At 41.5% G+C, this 23015-nt stretch overlaps 1 pseudogene; it reads left to right on the forward strand.

Moving 5' to 3' along the window:
- Positions 1–13977: 13977 nt before the first annotated feature.
- On the forward strand, positions 13978–16153 carry LOC139738520 (uncharacterized; annotated as a pseudogene).
- Positions 16154–23015: the final 6862 nt, after the last annotated feature.

Below are 23015 nucleotides of genomic sequence, written 5' to 3' on the forward strand. Positions count from 1 at the left end.
AACTAGCCTCCTTCATAAATACTCAGACGTGTTCTCTCAATATGACTTTGACTACGGGTGTGCCACTGACATCGAACATGAAATATCCCTGGCTGACGATGACCCCTTTTGCCTGCCCTACCGCAGAATTCCCCCAGCCCAATTCCAGGAGGTCAGACGACACATTCAGGATAAGCATTAGTAATCCCGATTAAATGATGCTATTGCTGTCATATAATATCAAAATAAAAAGGATGACATCAACTATACACAAGCATAGAATGCAGCATCCTGGCTAATATGTACCATTATCATTATTATTTTTTTTTTGCAGTTGTCAGGGGTGGGTCCAGGAATTCTGTAAAGTGTGTGTGTGTGTGTGTGGGGGGGGGGACCACACGCACGTCCTCCAGTTTTTTCTGTTGATATTTTTGTTAAAAAACAAAACAATAAGGGCTTCTTACACCCCATATGTGTATGTCCACGCATGGATCCACCACGAGTTGTAATCTGGATGACATGTTGTCCATTCAAAGAAATGATAAATTCAGTCTTTATATAAATATGATAAAAATGTAATATTTATGCACCATGTGTGTCTTGTTTTTCTTTTTGTTTTTTTTTCATTTCCAGTTGGCATCACCAAGGACATGGACTGCATTCAAGAGATACCAATACCAGAATTGAACAATGAAGCACCATCAGATCCATCCCAGCAAAATGTCAGCTCTGACCTACTTCTCACTAATTATTGCTTGCCTATGGAGTCTACAGTTGTTTGTGCATGCATGCAAAAGCAATTTAGTCTATGTATTCACATTTTTGATAATTCATCATTCAGCACTATCTCCCAACCACAGTTCGCCATGTTATGATTTGTCTACTCTATAGCTATTCAATATTCTATGATTACATAATAAGCTTTGATATTTCTTTAACAATAATTGTCATATTTTGTTATGTGAAAGATGTACATGTACAGTTGTAACAGCTTTATTCCTCCTTCCAAATGTGATTTGATTTCTGTAGGATCATTGTGTAGATATTACTGTTATATCAAAATGAAAGTACAATCACAAACATGCACATAATAACAACTCATATCATACTGATTATTTTTTTAGCCCTAAGTCCAAAGTTATCACAGATTCACTAATATCAGGAAGTTGGCCTTCTGCTTTAAGCCATTTCCATCTAATGAATGTTTCAGAATGTACATGTATTTCTATATAAACTGTATTGTGTACAATTTTCTCATGTTAAAATCTGTTTAACAATAAATTTTGATCAATATTTATTTTACTTAAGACATCTTGATGTGTACATTCAAAAATGTTCAAGGAAATGTAACCATTATATTTAAGGACATGTTCGTTATCAATGACTTTAAATCAATATCTATTTTACCACAGACATCTTGATCATTGTGTAAATTTAAAATTTTCTAATGAAATTTGACCATTGTATTCAAGGACATGCTCATTCCCTTTTCTTTTCTTTTTGGATGTGAGATATGGATTGATTTTGAAATAAATATTGCTGCAGCCTTGTCTCAAGACTCGCTTTCTTTCTTTTTTTTCTTCTATGTACTGTGATCTCATATCATGAGGAAATCATAATATTATGCACTGAAATGTCAGCATATATAATTGAAGTGAAATGATATCCATAGTACTACTTGAATATCATTCAAGTCTGTTGGAGTCTGTAGGACAATACACCTTTTATCATTTGTGTGAACAAGTACAATCCATGTTTGTGTGTGTGGATGTTTTTGTGTAGAAAATTAATTTGCATCTGTTTCAGAGTCCTGAACCTATTTAAAAAAAAAAAAACAATGTGAGACAGACGAGTGGCAAAGTAATTTTTTCCTTGTTATTTCTGATGAGCAAGCTGATAATTGAGTTTTACCCCAACAGTTTACTGAATGATCATGAATTATGTCTGCCATGCATGTGGTCTGGTTTACAAAAGCTGTAAAAAACACACACTTTATTCATGGGTTCAAATGTACTGTATCCACCATGGCAGCTTAAAAAGAATGAAAGTTAGGTCATTACAGTCATGACTGCGACATGAATTATCACAAAGAATAGCAAGGCTTGGATGTGTGATTTTGGTTTTTGTTAATAGTATTGGAGAGTGGGAGAGAGTTAAAGCGTGGCAAGGGAAAGAGAAGAGGTCCATGGAGGAGAGCAGTGAGAAGATGACATGAGAGGAAAAAGAAGAGGCAGGCTGCAATGAAAAAGCAATAATTTCATAGGCCCCACCTCTTTCACAATATAACCACATTTTGCGTGATACAAATTAGATACAAACTGATCAAAGATAATGTGTCCTAAACATGGAGTGGGTTTTTTGTTTGTTTTTACATCAAAGGAACACTCGTCTGATGCCTGAAGGGTAATTCATGTGAAAAAACAAAACAAAACAAAACAAAATCTGCAGAGGAACCTCCCCCCCCCGCCAGTGTTTCATCATGCATGTCAAAACTAGACCTTGTACGCATTTGTACTACATCTTATGAAATTATGACACTGCATAGTTGCATTCACACAAAAATATGCACGAAATCACTCGTTTTATAGATAAATACCAAGTAACCATGCATATCGCATAGACGTGCGTGTTATATGAATAGGATATGACAGTTCGGAGATCGCACTCTCGGTACGCGCGTTCAGCAAACTGACGTATCACCCCGATACGTCAGTTCGGATGAGCGCGCATACTGGAGTGCGATCTCCTACACTGTAAGCGTTGTATACCTGTTTTTCTACTCTTCCTGTGCGGAGGCCTTTCTTTTTGTGAATGTAGCATAAGTTTTATTCATAAATGATTTTGAATACATATATCATACCAATCGTCTGGAATTTGCCTTTGTTTTCATTTAAAAAGATCGGGAATAAAAGCAAGAAATTTTATCACACTAGACTTCAAAGGACCCCCAAACTTCAAATGCGTTTTTCTGGAAAACATGTTCTCGCACACTGCTGACATATACGATGGTTCGGATGGGCGCCGATGATTTGATGGACTTGCATTTGATTTTCAGAGTTGCATTTAATTTTAAATTTTGCGTACGAAATGAAAAATAATGCAAGATTTTTCAACAATAACGCACTTCTGTAGATTTTAGAGATGCTTTTAAACGCAGTTTCTAGTTTCATACGAAAACCGCAAGTCTTCTCTGCAATGCTCTTGCATTTGAATACAGCGTTGCGTGTGATTTGAATGGACTTGCATTTGATTTTTAGAGATGCGTTTAAACGTAATTGAGTTTCAGGCTCGTACAATTATTTTCTAGTTTCATAGGATTTCCAAACACAAGTCTTTTCAGCATGCACTTGCGTTTAAATGCAAAGTTGTGTGTGATTTGATACACCTGCATTTGATATTTTTAGTTGCATTTTGATTTTATCTAGAAACGGGCCAAGGTTTCTAATACCGCTTCAGAATAATTAACACTAGAATATTCGGATAAACGAAAACACCTATTTCATGTTCGGATAATGAATCTCTGCTAGGACCTATAAGTATACAAAATTTGTGCGTTTTGAGAATAACGAGAGGGAGCAAAAAATGACCTTTTTCGGCATGGCAGTGTGGCTAAGAAATAAGGTGTGGCATATTAAAACTAAGTTACAAAGTTTACGAGGTTTTTGACAAATTGCTGGAACACCACCTGGTCACTTTTTATCCTGCTATATATACGGTAAAAAGCCCTAAAAAAAAACCATTTTTTTTTTTTTAACAAAAAGTGGACCTATTAATTTTTTTTTTATTTATTTATTTATTTTTTTTTGGGGGGGGGGGGGGGGGGGGAGGGGGTCGTACGACCCTCCCGACCCCCCCCCCCCCCCCCCCCTTGCATACACCCATGCGTAGAGGTGCTATAGAACCTCTTCGGCTATACCGCACCGTCCCCTATCTTAAAACTAAAAAACGCATGCAGAGAGTCACACACACCGCCGGACCCATCGGCCGGGAATCGGATATCAAGATAGGATACGGCAAATACGGTGCTTCCATCCACGTGCGCTTTTACTCTTTGGTGAGTACGTTACGTAGGCCTAAGTGGCGAGTATTGAAGCTACTGGTATTAGATACGCGCTCCCGCGCGCTCACCACCATTGCAGGGAGACCACAGAAGTTTTGAAGTTTCCACTGGTTAATAGATACCAAATAAAGGTATCACACAAGCATACCAAGCATGGTAATGTAGATGCTGGAAATGCCAATTTCAAGGTGATGTAGTCTTAACTGTTTGAAGCTTTCACTGGTCTGGTTAATAGATACCAAATAAAGGTATCACACAAGCATACTTGCATGGTTCTGTAGGTGCTGGATATGCCAATTTAAAGGTGATGTAGTATTTAATGTTTGAAGTTTCCACTGGTTTCCTAGGTTCATTGGAAAGGTCCTGTGAAGGCTGGGAAGAAGGGGTATCCTTGATTGTATAAGGGAGGAGCGGAGTTCACCCCAGCACAACCAAGGGCTAAGATACGGAGACAACAATACCCGTACCCAGGCTGCCAAGGGGTTATCTTTGGCAAGGTCAAGTGGAATCTGTATTCTCATATGCCACCAAGTTTTTGCTTCAAGGATGGTGGTGATCCCATTTCATAGAAGCATTGCTTGCAGCAAGTGGGCTGTTTGCAGTTTCTTGCCCCAGCGCGAACTTCCAGTGATAATTTGGAACAACTCCTCTCCCTTACCCCCCACCCCCACAGCGCACACCTTAGGAGCGAAAAGTGAAGGAACCTCGAAGAATACCAGAGCCATCCAAACCAACTAAGAAGGTTCATTGGAAAGGTCTAGTTAAGGCTGGGAAGAAGGGGTATCCTTGATCGTACGATATAAGGGAGGAGCGGAGTTCACCCCAACACAACCACGGGCAAAGGTATGGATACAACAATGCCCGCACCAAGGCTGCCCAGGGGTTACCTTGGGCAAGCTCAAGTGGCATCTGTATTCTCATTTGCCACCATGTTTTCGCTTCAAGGATGATGGTGATCCCATCTCAGGGAAGTATTGCTTGCAGCACGTGGGCTGTTTGCGTTTCCTTCCTATTGGATGAGGAGGCACCAAATGAGTACAGCTGGGAAGTGCCTGATCATTTGGCAAGGAAAATGGAGTGTTTGATTCAGCCCATGGGCTGGAGATGTCAAGCTGAGCTGAGGGAAGGCTACGCTCTACTGTGGCAGCTTTGTTGCATTGGAGAGCACTGACCTGGCTCATCAATCAGCTCTGACATGAGCAGGGGGAGGAATTCCTCTCAATTTCTTCATGGGAAACCATCGCCTGCCCTCACGTAGAGACTACTGGTGGTGTGACCAAGATCTGCATGTGGCCATCATTGCAGATACAATGCCCCGAAAGTGTTTTTCTGACATTCTCAGCATGTGGCCATCATTGCAGATACAATGCCCGAAAAGCATTTTTCTGACATTCTCAGCAGTCTTCACACCAACAACTTGACCATGCCAGCTGAGAACACTGATCGGCTCTTCAAACTTTGACCACTTGTGGATGGAATGAATGAGCGCTTTGCCTACCTCTACCACATGGGGAAGAAGCAGAGCATGGATGAGAGCATGATTTTGTTTAAAGGAAGGTCCACCTTAAAGCAGTATAACCTAATGAAGCCAATCAAGAGAGGGTATAAACTGTGGACTCGTGCTGACAACAGTGGGTACATACACTATTGTAGGACAGTCTCAAGTGTACCAGGCAAGTGCGAATGTGAAGGAGAGTGCACCGATCATCAGGCACGGCTTCTACCATGCGACATAACCAAGGCCTCAGTGTGGAGGAGTTACAAGAAGACCATCAGTAGCCAAAATGCAGAGGGCCGATAACTTTTACTCAAAATTCATCATCTATGATTTAGAATTATGCATGAAATAACATAAAGATTATTTCTTTAAAAGGGAAATTAATGATACTCTTATTTTCACATGTAAAATAAGCTAGAATAAAAACAAATTTCCCCTCAACTTTGGAATGATAGCTTTATTTCAACATGATTTCTATCAATTCACAATTGTTATTAAGATCACTACAGTGCTTTAGTTCTTGTACCTGAAAAAAATTAGAAGATTGCATTTATGATATCAGATAATTCCAATAGTGCAAGAAAGTTACACGGGGATAGAACTTGAGGAAGGTCTTTTTCATGCCTGATGTCACAGATTAGTTCATAATTTGCAAGTGGTACAAATACAAGTTCCTATGTTAAGCATATGCTCTTTGTTTTTCGGAGGTTTGAAAGTCTTCAGGATCGCCAAGTACTGAAAGGCCCTTTCTCAACATCTGGGACCAGTACTGCCCTTACTTTATGACCAAGCACTCCCAGTCGGATTTCTGCTGGAAAAGCCAGCCAGAAGAACAATATTACCATCTACTAACAACACTTTGGATGTAGACTAAGAAACAAAGCTGTACCACCTTCACATGCAAGAGGAACATCTCAACCACATTGCTGCACAAGGAATCTCTACTAAAAAATGGTCTGAAGAAATGCATGGAATGCAGTCAGTGACATTCTTCAAGCATATTTTTTTTTAAACACAGACAATAAAGGAAAACAAGTCTGCTACGTGAATGCTGCTTAAGAGGCAAGGGGATGGAAAAACAGCTATGTCCCCCATAGAAAGAAGCTGTAGCATTGGTAAGCTCTGTATTGTATGATGTGGTGCATGCAAAATGCACCATTTTAGCTTGCTCAGACAAAAAATGTAAGTCGTCTCAAAATGTGACTCTTGTTGGTAATGGAATCCATGATTGTTTTTGCATGTGTGTAGGGGATTTATTTGTGTACATAAGGCGTGTGAGCATGAAAAAGACCCCTGAGGCGGCAGACTTGAAGTGTATGTAGTTTCACACTTATTATCTGGCAGTTTGAGAAGCTTGTTGACAGATTTCAGTGGTTTAACATCTACTTCTGATTCCCCCCTTTTTTAAAACCTTTTTGCAGCCAGCAGGTTTGCTCAGTCTACTCAGCGCGTACCATGCAGGAACGGATGAAAAGCTAAAGCAGCAGATACTAGAATCTTTTGGCGATTGCCATGGAGTTATTAGAATCCTCACTGCAACTGTTGCCTTTGGCATGGGAGTGGACATCAAAGACATCAGAAATGTGATACATTATGGGTCCCCATCTTTGCTGGATGACCTTTGTCAGTCTTCCGGAAGAGCTGGCCATGATGGGTAGCAGAGCCATGCCATACTTCTTTTGACCAGGAATGTGCGTTTTTGTGGGGATAAACAGATGAAAGAGTATTGTTCAAACTCTACAGATTGCAAAAGGCACATCCTCCTTTCCCAATACCCTGGCAGCGAAGTCGAGTCTCCATCACCCAAGCACAAATGTTGTGACATCTGTGTCAGAACATGTGCATGTAGCCATACTCGGTGGTGTCAAAAGGATGTGAATCCAGTAGAGGAATTCCTGTCCACACACACAACTTTCAGACAGCGTGTGGTGGATTCTACAAGCAAGGCACAACTGTCAGAGGTGCTACCAAAGTTTCATCTTTGCATGGAGGAAAGAAACGACAAGGAATCTGATGCTAGCCTTTATTCAGGCAAGGACATTTTACATCATCCCTTCCCATGAGTGTCATTAAATCCACTGTGGATAATGCAAAGTACATTTTGGACAGAGAGCATTTGAACAAGTATGGTGAATCAACCAGAGTGTCCTAGATGCTGTATGGTCAATAATCACTGACGTGTGTCCAGAAGTGACAAGTGATGTAGAATACAGCCAAAGTGAGTTGGACATCAGTGATTGTAGTGAAGACTCTTTGAGTGACCATGAACAATATCAAAGGACAGTTGAGAGATTGACATCGTCTTCTGACTCTGACTAGTTTCATTGTATAATGTAATTGATTACTTATGAGAACATTAAAGAAACAATGAACTTGTACAACAAGTGCCAGTGTATGTACTTTCACACTAACTTACATCTGACAGTTTGAGATGATTATTTGGTGACATTCCAATGGTTTAACATCTACTTCTGATTCCTACTTCTTTTTTTTTGCAGCCCCCCCCCAACAGAAACCCATCATAAACACTATGGACAGACAAAGGAAAGCACTTGCAAATTTGCATATACACAGAGTACAAAATTACAATGATCTTATCCATCAAATATGTTTAACTGACATATCAAATATCTCAAAGATGTTTATGCTGAATCAATTTGTTCCAAATACTACTGCCAAATCAAGGCAAATCAACCCACAGTTGGCCCAAAAGTGAAGTGGAAACTTCATATTAAGAACAAGAGATGACTGCCAGACATGCAAAATGTGTGAACAATGGAAGAAGGGGGCAGACCACAGAGAAAGGCATTGCCGGGAGGGCCTGAAATGGCAAAAACTTTGGGGGAGTTTCGAAAGTCCACATTCAAAATGCACCTCAATCTTTGATCAGGATGATTACACAATAAGAAATAGAGGCAGAGAAGTTTCTAATGTGCACCATATGCCATAATGTACTGAATCATCTCATTGAGGTAACTCCATGCCATCATCTGTTTTGTTTGAAATATCGCCAGTAAAAATTTTGTAGTGCATCCATACACTTTGCCATGGAAACGCGTAACACATAGATTCATTACCCTCAGACTGCTGTGCTATCATGTTACATAACAACACTGGTTGCCAGTTTATGTGCAACATGCAAACACTGCAACATGAACATTCCACACACACAAAGTCACACACTAGATTTAAAAAAAAAAATTCTCCTCAATGATGGGTGCTACCGTTAATTTCTGGTGATGGACATTCAGACAAGGAAGCACATGGCAGATTATTTTCTTGTGGAAGGCCAAACTTAGCTCATCAAGGACATTCTCATACGATAAATTTATTTCAAATGAACAAGTATTAAAGATGTGAGATGCCCTTCATGGTGATGAATACACGTATGTGCAAATCGTTAATTTGCGCTCCACAAAATTGGCAACATCACTTGCGGTCAAACAACAAATCATTTTTAATGTTCCTCCTATCAATACCCAATCTTAGGGTTCACAATCTTTTCAGTCAGCATCCCCTTTGCTTTTGAACAATTTACATGAATGTATTTAAAACAAACACAGAATATATTATTATGAACCTGTTTAAAAGAGATGGTCTCAATACTTCTGAGCGTTTGTGAATTACTGGATTGAGATCAGACTAAGAGCTGCAGTATAACTCTTTTTGGAGATGAATGAATGTACAACAACCAGCAACGGAAAAACAGATTATGACAACAGCACACACAGCTGCAGAAATTATGCTGTTTGCGTGAAGGGAAAATCCTGACGAACCCAGTGCGCACAAAATCTTTAAAGAACATTGTCAAGGTGAGAAGACAAAACTGACAAGGCACATTTTGTTTGGTGGTACAAATGTATTAAAAGGCCTCTTTTCTAGCCTCAAGGCTCTATGCATACTACACTTGTGAAAGCACAGGTAGGGACCAGCAAAAATGTGTGTACCAGTACAGAACAGTGTAAACTCTTTGAAAGCTTTCAGTTCACTGGTGAGGCATAGCACCTCAGATGGTGCTGACAGCAGTCACAAATCTTAAGAAATTTGTGCGCATGGTTGTGGGACAATTCTATCATGTCTGCAACTGATGTGAATGCCTTCCAACCATGCCGCAACACTGAAGAGGAGGAGAGAGTTGTCAACGCAGAACCTGTGGACGTGAGGGTTGACCAGTGTCCAGCACGTGATCGCCGATTGATGAACATTGATAAGTGTTGTCAATGCAGCAGCTGCCGAGTGATGGCAACCTGAGTAGAGTGCATTTGCTGCAGGGAACTTGAACAATGCACGGACTTACAACCAGAAGGGTGCATCACAATGAACGATGAGTTTTACCGCTGTGTGCTTACCTCGTGCAGTTCAACGCGTCTTTTATTTCGTCAGGAGAGATATTCGAGGACGTCAAAGATGTAGACATGTGCCGTGAAACTTGGACAACAAGTACCGTAAGTAGAAAGTCTACACGTAGAAACGAGTGATCTGTTTTCTACGTACAAACAGCTGCGTTGAACTCCACAACAGCACAACGCAGTCACACATGTGCACATTACACTGTACGCAGAGCTACTGTACTGATCTTCAGCCAATAATGACATGTCATTGCCATTCCATATTGGTCACCAGTTTATGTGTTACATGCAAACACTGCAACATGAACATTCCACACACACAGAGTCACACACTGGATTCAAGAAATTTTCTCCTCAATGATGGGTGCTATAGATTATTTCAGGTGATGAAAATTCAAACAAGGAAGCACATGGCAGATGATTTCCTTGTGGAAGGCCAGTCTTAGGCTGCGTTCATGCGACACTAGAATTGCATTTCTAAACGTGTTTAGTCACTATAAACGTGTTTAGTTGCGTTGCGTTCATGCGATTTTTCCATTTAAACGCATTTCAAAACGCCGATCTGAGACGCGGAAAAAAGGGCGTTTTGAATCATGATTCTGCCACAATCACGATCGCAGAACCGTATGAACACAACCGTGATTTCAATCATGATTCTATGAAGTCATTGTGCAATGTTCACATGCGTGTCTCACGGGGTTTCCCCATGGCTTCCGGTACCGGTGTTGTTCGCGCGCTTGGTGGATACTCGTACAGTACAGTATAGTATAGCGCAGTGAACGTCTTTTGAATTTTGTGTTTCAGTACGTATACTGTATGCAATTCCAAGGTCTTGATCTCGTTTACTTCAACACCAGTGTCTGACGCTTCTACATGTATCTAGCTAGTCCTACTTTGCGATCGAGATACTAGTAAATACTTTTCATACTGATGGCTGCCTGTTCCACCATGTCCACCAAAAGAACCAACTGGACTGACAACGAACTGAGGCTTCTATTAGTTCTGTGGGCAGAGCCAGTATGCCAGGGTGAGTTGGATGGTGTCCATCGCAATAAACATGTATTCAACAAACTCGCCGATCGGTTGGCGGAAGAGGGCTTTAGTCGGAGGTCAGGTGCGAGTTGTCAGGACAAGGTCAATAGGATAAAGGGACATTACAGGGCCCTTGTTGACAAGCAGAACCCCCTCAGGCCAAGGGAGGGAGGATGACGAACCTTTTTGGTTTGGCATTCTCGATGCTGTACTACACAAGAAACCCAGTACGAAGCCGGTAGCCAGTTTGGACTCCGGGGCCGTTGAACCTGGGAAGACAACCAAAGGCGAAGACCCTACACCTACTAGCATTGATGCGGATGGGGAATTGGAGGTTCCCATGCCTGGTTCCACGCGAGATCGAGATGAAGGTAGGTCTACATGAAGTCTACACTTGAAATAAAGTGTAGAATATAGAACTGTCTCGACAAAAGTACACATTCAGATCACAGCAGACAGCTGGATGCATCCATGAAGGTAAAAATACAAACAAAATAAAAATCACTTACTGACGTAGGTTCTAATGAATCTGCAACTGGACTACTAGTACTACTATAACTCAAAGCTCCCTTTATACTTTAAGTAAATTACTGAGTAGCACTAGTGCACTGTCAGTGTCACTACTTAATACTATCACGAGAATCCTTTCTCTATCTCTACTCACCACCTCACAAGTGTATGGCGAACTACTGGTCACTAGTTGCTACATTTATAGGTTATCTAGGACGCAATGGCCTAGGACACCTGATGAACCCGGAGAAACACTGTGCGGGAGTGTATTGTAGATACGCTGCCCCTCAGGCCCAAGGCAGTGTAACAGCATAGCCCTACGGCGATCGTCTGCAAATTTGTTCGCCCCACTTGCGAGCAAGAAAGTTTTGAAAAGTCCTTGCCATTGCGTCCATGGTATAGAAGGAGGGCCAGGATTCGGTAGGAATGGTGGCGGAGGCTGTAAATGCGCCATCTCGTAGGCAGGTACCATTGAGTGAGTGGATGCCAGTGAATGGATTTCTTCACTTGTGGTGGTCCACAAGAAAAATGGTGCCATTCGCATTTGTGTAGATCTTCGTGATGTGAACAAAGATGTTGTGGAGGACAAATACCCACTTCCTAACATACAGGAATTGCTCGCTGAACTGAGAGGTGTGACAGTATTCAGTACTTTAGACCTTGCATCAGCATACCACCAGTTGCTTTTGCATGAAGAATCACGTGATCTCACTATGTTCATCACGCATAACGGACTGTTCAGATTCAAACATGTGTGTTTTGGACTGTCATCAGCACCTTCAGCCTTTCAAAAACTCATGGCTTCAGTTCTCTGTGGCCTGGAAGGTGTACAGTGTTACCTTGTGACAACGTGGTTGTCTATGGTGATACTCAAGCTGCACATGATGCAAACCTCCGTGCAGTACTTCTGCGGTTGCAGGATGTTGGGATGACACTCAATGCTCAAAAGTGTCATTTCAGTCTACATGAGATCCACTACTTGGGGCATGTGATATCCAGCAAGGGACTACAACTGGATGAATGCCATTTGGGATGCCCCAGTTCCTACTGATGTTTCCTCACTGCGCTCGTTCATCAGTTTGGCATCATATTACTCTTGCTTCTTGCCAAACTTTTCAAGCGTGACTGAACCACTCCGAGCGTTAACACGAAAAGGAGTTGCAAAATGGATCTTGAGTAAACTACACCGAACCCACGACATGCCTCTAGTTTTTCTAAATTTGTGTCTCTTTCGGAAGTAGGCATAACATCTGCTCAGTAATCGAGGTAGGCCTACACATGGATACGTACGACAATAATACAAAAAGCGCACGCCGAAGTTGACCCTGTACTTCCTAGGTCAATCTGCGCAGTGCGCTGCGCGTTTGCAGAGGGTGAGCTGAGCTACACTGTAGGATCAACGTTGCCGAAAGCCCGCATGAATGCTCCTCCGCGATTTGAAACCCATGATTCTAGCTACGAAATCCGCATGAACGCGGCCTTAGCTCACCAAGGACATTCTTGTACAATAAACTTACAGTTGTATTTCAAAAGAACAAGTATTAAAGATGTGAGATGCCTTTCACAGTGATGAATGTGCGCAAAGCATTCTCATTTGCTATGGATCCACAAAATTTGCAGCATCATACAGACATACGGTCTCCGCACAGCGCAATGTTACATAACGCAGCGTGCACCTAGACTGAAAATCCCCATATACATCGTATATTACACACATAGTACGGTTTTTGTAGGTACCTATGTTATAACTTACAAATGTACAATTGTACACACTTTCTGTATATTATGACTGAATTATGTTATTACATGCACTACTGCTACTTCATGCTTTTATAACGAATATTCATTCAAAAAGTCAAGGTCAAAGTCACAAGATCATTTTTTTGTTCTGTGGAATTGAAAAACCGAAATAACATGTTTGTTTTTTTTTTGCTTATCAACTTGTCATAGTGTACAAACTTGACTTGTCATTTCTGAAGTCTTGACCAGTGTGTGTGTGTGTGTGTGCACATGTTTGCGTGTGTATGTGTGTGTGTGTGTATGTGTGTAGGTGTTTGTAGTGTGCAATTTTTGTGATATAACTGGCAACAATTTTGAAAATTCCAATGTACTGCCTCATTTCTGCTCACATAATTTTGATCTTTTTTTGTCTCTTGTTGAATGTGTGTGTGTGTGTTTGTGTGTGTGTGTGTGCAAATGTTTAGGGGGGGTTTGGGGAGAGAGGTGGCTACTACACTGTTTTACAATCAGGGCAGCCAAGGAAAGATTTATGTGCACATGTTTATCTTATCATATAATCCCTTCTTGGACAAGAAGTAACCTTTGTTTGGCATGACAAGTAGGTCCTTGTCTTTACACTCTCAGCTCAAAGAACTTTTATGGTGTGGAGCCTATGACAGTTCCTTCAGTATGCACTCTTACTCATGCATTGGAAGTATAGTGCATCATTTGGCTTTCTCCTGCATTTTGTGACTGTATCCCGTGATCTTTGTAATTTGCAACAAATTCGATCTGTGTTTGTACGTGGATTTGTCTACATCAACTTCAAAATGGCATCCACCTCCTCGGGATCAATGGAAGAAATGCCTCGCAAGAGAAAAGAGAAGGTAAGTTTGAGCATTTTCTTTCAGTATACACCCTACTATGCTATACTACTATACTATACTACTATTTATACTTTTGCAAAATCAATCAGAATAAGATTTATTCAAATAAATAGGTGTATTTTGACATCAGATATCATGAATCATATTCATCATTGAAAATTGGCCTTAACATTTATTTTACATTTCATTTTATTTTACAATGTTCTACAATAAATTTCTCTTTCATTTGCTTTCATATACAGCGAAAGCATGTGGACCTCGACCTTGAAACGCTGCTGCTGCTTCCTTTGGATATTGATGAAGATGACCTCCATGAACTGCAAAGTGGCTCTGAGGAATCAGATTCGGATGATTCTGCAACTCGGGAAGAAGTTACACCAGATGAAGTTCCCCGTAAAAAGTACACGTACCAGAGATTGGTGAGGGACATTGATACTGCTCTCGATCCTGCAAACTATGACGCTTGGAACATGCCAACAAGAATTGATGAACAAAGTTGAATAAAGTTGTGCTTGAAAAGAGAACAAGAAACAGTCCAGAAAAGAGCATCACTTGGACTAGCACTCAGCCGCCACAAACTGGACGTCAAAACAGGGCATATGTTCTCTCCGGAAATCCTGGCGTGAACAGACAGTACCGAGGTGCAGATTCCCCCATTGCTGCATGGAGAATGCTCTTCACAGATGAGATGATTAACACAATTGTTGCAAATACGAATGTCAGAATACAGAAGCCGAGATCTGAGCTGCCTGATGAAATTCTACAGAATGACAAAATTACACACCTGCATGATACAGACTTTGCGGAGATTAGTGCTGTTATTGGATTGATGTAGGCACGAGGTCTTCTCGGACAAAACATGCACGACATCGACAGACTCTTCACTGAGCGGTTTGGGCATCCAATCTACAGTGCCACCATGGGCCAAAACAGGTTCAAGTTTCTCCTGGGAAAGCTTTCTTTCGACGATGTAGACACACGTGAGGAAAGATGGAAGCATGACAGGTTCACAGCTTTCAGAGAGATACACCAACAATTCACAAGAAGGTGTATGGAAGCTTTAACACCCGATAATTTCATGACACTGGATGAAACACTTTATCCGATGAGAAATGCAGTTTCATTCAAGCAGTTCAACAAAAGCAAACCAGCCAAATATGGCATCCTGTACAAATCTGTAAATGCGACAAGATACCCATACACCTTCAAGACGCATGTTTACAGTGGTAAACCAAAGGAGGAGCCAACTGAATATTATGTAACTGGCACGGAGGAAACAGTTCAGTACTTGGTTGAGAACATGCTCCGCCATGGGGAATTGCATGGCAAAAACATAAGCGTAGACCGCCTCTACACTTCGGTTAGCCTAGCAAAATGGCTGCTAGAAAAAGGAGTGACCATTGTTGGCACAATGATGGCAAACAGGAAGGGAGTTCCCCCACCTTGCAAGTCTACTGAAGGATGTGACGAGCTGTAATACAAAGTCTGGTGGGATGCAGATGACAGAAATACGAGTATCCACTCCTATGTAGTCAGAACCAAAAGTACAGGACCCAGAAATGTCATCATGCTAACTACGATGAAGCCAGTGCTTGGGGTGACGAAGGATGATGGCAAGAAGAAACCAGGCATCTACAAGCTATACGATTTCATGAAGGGGGGAACTGATATAGTGAATCAAAGAGCGCAGTCATTGACCTGCAAGTCCAAACACAACAGGTGGACAATGGTTGCATTTGCCTTCCTCCTTGACACATGCAGGATAAATGCATTCACCATTCTGGCGATGAACGAGAGGAAGGAGCCACGTGAGGTTGAAGCACTGGAGTTTGGGTGGCAGCTTAGCGAAGGTCTCGTCCTGCCATTCATTCAGCAACGGTCGCTAAATGATTTGCCCACCACCACCCAGCGAAAGATGGAGTTTATGTTGGGTGGACCAGTTCATGCCCAGGCTCAAAGGGACAGAGTGCAGTTCGAAAGAAAATGCGAAACTCCTTGTAGATGTGCATCGATGCATCCCATGGCCAGGGACACAAAGCTGCCAAGACAAAAATGGCGAAGCGACAGAGTCAGTGCCAAATTTGTGGTGAAGCAGTCTGCCAGGATCATTCTGTGCTGACATGCAGAGGCTGTCATGACAAGTGAACTACAACTGAGAAAGACAGATATTTCTGGTAATCACAGTCATGGTGAAATGTACATTACAGCTTTTTGCATGATTAGCATAATATGAAAGAAGAAATTCTCTTTGGTTTCCCCAAATTAATTTATGTTCTTATCTGAAAGTTAACTTTTAGCAGGTTTGTTTCATGTGCGTTTCCTGAAGCAAAATGTACAGCCAGTAATGGACATTAAAAAAATATGCATATAAATATGAATAATTAATTAGGTAAAATATTCAATATCATAAACTCATTGTATTTCATTTGCCTATAGGGGCGGAATCACACAGGATGCTCTACGAATTCAGATAGAGTACAATGACGAGATCCTTCACCAAGAGACATTTGTGTGACAGTTATGCTCGCAAACTTTGAATATGGCAGGCAGTGTTCAGTAATCAAAGGAACATTTAGCTCCTCAACATAATGTTACACAAAATACTTCCCCATGATAATGACTGTGCAATACACATGTATGTAAAAATGGACATATGGCATTCCTTGAAGAGACAGTCACAGCAAGCACGTAGTCAGTCAAGTATCATAACTTGTCAGTCCACAGAGGACTTTGTACTTTTGCCGTACACTATCATGAATAAAACCTTCGTAAAAGACCAGACTTTAAGCGCAAATTTGTGACATAATGGATGAAATGAAGGTTACATTGTAAATCAGGACTTCCTTTTAGTATGGATAGGAGGCTCAATGGATTTCGTGATGTCTGAGATAGAAACAATCCCCTCAAAAACTTTAAAGAACATTGTCAAGGTGAGAAAACAGCTGGCATCTCACATGTTTGTTTTGATGGTATTAAAAGGCCTCTTTTCTAGCCTGAAGGCTCCATATATATACTATGCATACTACCCATGTCAGAGCAAGAGTAGGGACCAGCAAAACTACCCTAGTGAAGGCATGAGTAGGAACCAGCAAAACATGTGTACAGGATGGTGCAAAACTCTTTGAAAGTTTTCAGTCACTGGTGAGGCATAGCACCTCAGATGGTGCTGGCAGCAGTCACAAATTTTGAGAAATATGTGCGCATGGTTGTGGACCAATTCTATCATGTCTGCAACTGATGTGTATGCCTTCCAACCATGCCGCAACACTGAAGAGGAGGAGAGAGTTGTCAACGCAGCCCCTGTGGACTTGAGAGTTGACCAGTGTCTAGCACACGATCGCCGATTGATGAACATTGACGAGTAGCGTCAATGCGGCAGCTGTCAAGTGATGACAACCCAGGTAGAGTGTGTTTGCTGCAGGGAACTTGAACAATGCACAGACTTAAACCGGAAGGGTGCATCATGACGAACGATGAGTTTGCCGCTGTGTGCTTACCTCGTGCAGTTCAATGCGTCTTTTATGTCTTCAGGAGAGATATTCGAGGATGTCAAAGACATGTGTTAAGAGACTTGGACAAGTAGAAAGTCTAGAAATGAGTGATCTGTTTTCTACGTACAAACAGCTGAGGTACACTCCACCATAGCACAGTGCAGTCACACATGTGCACATTACACTGTATGTAGAGGGACTGTACTGATCTTCTGCCAATAATAACAAGTGATTGCCATTCCATATTGGTTCAAATGAACGACTGTCACATGTATCGATGCTAACTAAATCTAGAAGCCTAGACGTTGTACCAAGTTGTAACTATGTAGTCTAGTCTGCATCTGTACTGTAGCAGACTAGATCTAGGGCCCTAGATCTCTAGATCTAGACTCAACTTCAAGTGTAAGTACTGTGAATGAATCTAGACTGCATGATCAACCGTAGACCTTGACACAATCAACAACATGATGCTGAATGGGTTAACAATAACATTTCTGACGTGGAACAGGGGCTGATCCTTAGGATGCCTTTGCAATGTAAGATGTGTACCTTTTAGCTATGCATCAGCTTTTTGTAGCAGACTCCATAATGGCTGTCTTTTATTTATAGTCTAAACTTAACCCTAATCAGGCCGGGCTTTTTTGGCTATGCTAAAACTGGAGGGGGGCGGATTCCGCCTCCCCCCCCCCCCCCTTGTGAAATCATGGGTAGGGACCAGCAATAATGTGTGTACAGAATGGTGTAAAACTCTTTGAAAGCTTTCAGTCATGGTGAGGCGTAGCACGTCAGATGGTGCTGGCAGCAGTCACAAATTTTAAGAAATATGTGCACATTGATTTGGATATAGTTCTATCATATCCGCAACTGATGTGTATGTCTTCCCACTACGCTGCAACGCTGAAGAGGAGGAGAGAGTTGTCAACGCAGCACGTGTAGACGTGAGAGTTGACCAGCGTCCAGCACGTGATCGCCGATTGATGAACATTGATGAGTGGTGTCAATGCAGCAACTGTCAGGTGATGACAACCCAGGTAGAGTGTGTTTGCTGCAGGGAACTTGAACAATGCACGGACTTAAAACCGGAGGGGTGCATCACGACGAACGATGAGTTTGCTGCTGTGTGCTTACCTTGTGCAGTTCAATGCGTCTTTTATGTCTTCAGGAGAGATATTCGAGGATGTCAAAGACATGTGCCACGAGACTTGGACAACAAGTGAGTAGATAGTCTAGAAAAGAGTGATCTGTTTTGTACGTACAAACAGTTGAATTAAACTCTACCACAGCACAGTGAAGTCACACATGTGCACATTCCATTGTACGTAGAGCTACAGCGTAATGTACTGATCTTCAGCCAATAATAACGTGTCATTGCCATTCCACATTGGTTCAAATGAACGACTGTCGCATGTATCGATGCTACAAATGTAGCTTGAACTAGAAGCCTTAGACGTTGTACTAAATTGTAGCTAATTAGTTCAGTCTGCATCTGTAGCAGACTAGATATAGGGCCCTAGATCTCTAGATCTAGAGTCTATATACTCTCATGACTTGAAGTCATGGTCACTAGTGTCACTGGCACTGTCTAGAGTCTAGACTCTCTACATACAATGTGCCTGAACGTCTGTGTCTTACAGTAAAAAGCGTTTCATCTGCTGTTCATGCTCGCTCACAGAAATAAATGTAGAAGACCCTAGCAGTCTAGAAAGCTCTTGGTATGTGCTACAGGAATTCTATATCTAGCTGTTACTGGGTTCTTGTCTAGATCTGTGTCTACTGAGAAAGTTTTGAACAGTGGGAGGTCAAGATTCAACTTCCAAGCGTAGGTAATGTAGATGGATCTACAATCATGGCGCGGTCGACTGTAGACCTTGACACGATCAATGACACGATGCCAGATATAACATTTCTGGTGTGGAACAAGGGCTGATAATTAGGATACATTTACAATGTATGATGTGGATCTTTTAGCTACATTGTATGCATCAGCTTTTTGTAACAGACTCCACAATGGCCACCTTTTATTTAGTCTAAACTTAAGCAAGCTACCCATAATTCAACCATAATGTCGTCAAAAAAAGAAGAAAAAGTGACAGGGTGGTACAGTCATGATATAACCTTAAGTAATGCTGCAAACAAGACTTCACGGTAGCAAAATTGGGGGGGGGGGATATGGAAGTCTTTGCAATGGTTAAACCATTCCTTTTTTGTTTGTGACTGCTTATAGATAATTTTCTATTTTTCAACTTATTGTACATGTTTATACAACGTCCATGTAGATCCTTGTCACTTGATTGGAGGATTGTTGGTGATGTGATATTAGATAAGTACTCCATTCAATGCACCGTGCAATTTTGGTTCCATTTTTGCGTGCAACTTGGTTCGATTTTTTCGTTCTATTCCACGGTTATTAGAGACTGCATATACAGTATGTTACATATTTGAGAATGCATGCAGCTCGCGCAGTGTACGTGTGCGGTACATATATGCACGTAGTGCTAGTGTACATATGGGCGCTAGCTATAACTGCAGCTCAGTCGTTAACGACACAATCTCGTTTGTTTGTAAACAAGACACCAGAAATGGTGGCTTTTCAAACTAGTTTCGTTTTGCTAAATGACGACGAAATTGGTTGATGCCATAGACTCGACGAACACAAAAAAACAAATACAGTATGTGCGCATCGTCTGGAAGCATTTGCGAAATGTGCTGGAATGTCTTTGGCTACAGTACAAGGTTGCGGTAACGCAGAACTCGATAAGTTTCTGTCTCGTTTTTATGGTCCTGAGAATGCATGCAGCTAGCTGTAGCGCAGTGTACAAGTGCAGTACCGTACATAAAGATCTACCTGGACGTTGCATAAAACAAATGAAGAATGTTTCCATTTGTTCAATGGTACAAATATTTTCATTCGTTGACAGATTTTGAATGTTCCATAGAACTCATAAACATTCATTATTTGTATAACATTACAGGTCATGTCGCTATACCAGCTACAGACTGTTCACATCTGGTCCATGGAATCCTGGGGAAAGGTGTGAGGATAGTCATACCAGCCTGTGCAAATCCCTGCATTAGACGGGAATTCCCAGAACCATGAGGTGTTTATATTGGTTTCAGAGTTGTTCCTGATGGGCTAACAAGAGATGCTAACCATATCATTAGTGGACAAAGAATTGAATGAAAGCCAATGTGTACGTAGAGTGCATCCAGCGAATGCTGAGAGTATAAAATGAATGACAGGTGAATGCCCAACGTATGCAAAGTGATGCTGCGGTAATCATGTGGACTATCTTGGCCTCTTCAAATACTTCACCAAATATCTGCGCAGTGACAGTCTCAAGTAACATTCTAGCTATCACATAGTAGTAGTTGTAGTGATCTCCACAGCCATACATTACCAAAAGTTGGGCTTTGTAGCCCCATATCTCATCTTGCCTGATACTGAAGGTGATTTTGAAGACTACTAGATCAATCTCAAATGCACCCCTGAAGAATCTGATCAGGATCTGTATATCAATGATCATGAGACAAACAGGGAGTTCAGGAAGATTTGGGATTGGTTGAACAGGCTCTTCGCTGGTGTTCCATCAACTAGATAAGTACAGCAGTACATCAAAGTTGACAGAAATCAAGAGTGTCATGAGGAACTGACAAATGATGAAATTGTGGCAACAAGCAAAACAGAGGATGAGAACATTGATTTCTGTTTAGGTGCCAGATTTGCGGAGCAGTTCCCGATGCAGATCAAAGTGAGTGGAGAGAAGATGGTAGTTTACTGACCATTGACCTGACTTGCACATACTCTGGGCATTGAATCATGAAGTGGTACTTAAGGCAGAATGGGGACAGGCAATCTCCAGCTAGCAGCACCAACCTTCTGCAATGGCAGTCTTTTCCTTCAAAGCCAGCATATGAACATTGCATTCCTCTCTGAAACTGTCTTTTACTCTATAATCGCAGACTATGTTCTTCTATCCATCAACAGCCTCTTCAACCTGCAGCAACAGGCTCTCTTCTTGTCATTGACAAACTTTTGTCCGACTCACAGGTGTGGGAGGTGTACCTCACCTGGCCACAGTGCCCAATATTGCACTGACACAGTCTAATTGACCATGATACAGGAAAGATTGTCAGCTACAAGGTCGTACCAGTAATTGACACAAGCTCATCTGTTCGAAAGGAGCTTAAAGGATTCAAGAGCTGTATGGAAGTACTCAAGCAGAATAACATCACTCCACCCAATATCACTATGATCACCATGTACAGATCTGGAAGGAACTAAAGGACAACTACCCTCAAGTCAAACATCAATTTGACATCTGGCATCTGCGCAAGTCTATATTAACAAGAAACTGTGCAAGAAGGCCACAGGTCAAAACTGCAAGGAACCGAGTGCCTGGATATCCTCCATCATGAACCACCTCTGATACTGTCCCAAGAACTGTGACAAAAATGCAGACAAGTTTGTCCAGATGTGGACAAACTTGTCTATAGGGCATTCTCTATCACATCACCAATGAGCACATCTTTCAGAAGACACATAGTGCCAGGCTGCGGTCATGATCCAATGGACCTGGAAGTAGCTGGAAAAGAAAAAGGTGGCTGAAAAAAGGGCAGCTCTGCATTCAAGGGTTTGGAGAGTATCATTCAAGACAAGATGCTCTTGAAGAACATTAGCCATCTGAGTGAGTTCTGCCATACCGAAGAGCTAGAATCCTATCACTCACTCATGCTCGAGTATTGTACAAAGTGGGTGGGATTCAATGAGCCCATGATGAATGCAAGAATGCAACTGACCATCATGGACCACAACTCAAATGTTGGACGGAAACAAAAAACATTCCAATGACCTTAAGGACCCAGCCAACTTGGAGACATGCAGTACAGATTTGTGTGTCCATAAGCAATGGAAAAATGGGAGCCACAGAAGGTATACGAGGACAAAAGTTATGAGTTTGTGTGGGACATCATGGTGGAAACTTTGGAGGCAAAACAAACTGGAAAAGACACCAAAGTGCCTGGCCCAACAGCACACAGGATTGCAAAGAAGTCTCCTCCTCCAAAGTCTGTGTTGATTGCTCATCATCTGTCTCAATATATCGGTAGACTCGATACTGAACTGAGCTTGACCAGCATAACATTTGACAGTTTCATGATGTTTTCATAGTATGAGATGTTTTTATCTGCTTTTATCTGGTCCAAAACATATTTAGCTTTGCCTCGTACGTTTCAGATTGTTCCAGAGGTACTATTGGGTGGATAATTCTTATCAACTGCCTCTGTAATGTGCATTATTTGCATATTGTAGAATATCGATGCAAATAGTGAATAGACATAAGTGCAATGGTACAAGATTTCACAACAGGTGAAAGATAGAGGCCCTCTTTTCGACGAGGTGAAGCCGAGTTGAATGAATAATTAGCACCAAACAGAAAAAATATATTTTCTATCACATTTCATAATCATATACTCTTGCAGCTATCATCCAGC

The sequence above is a fragment of the Diadema antillarum genome, unplaced genomic scaffold (assembly GCF_040938485.1).
Source record: "Diadema antillarum isolate AM-2024a unplaced genomic scaffold, OU_Dant_1.0 seq00000752_RagTag, whole genome shotgun sequence".
Lineage (NCBI taxonomy): Eukaryota > Metazoa > Echinodermata > Echinoidea > Diadematoida > Diadematidae > Diadema > Diadema antillarum.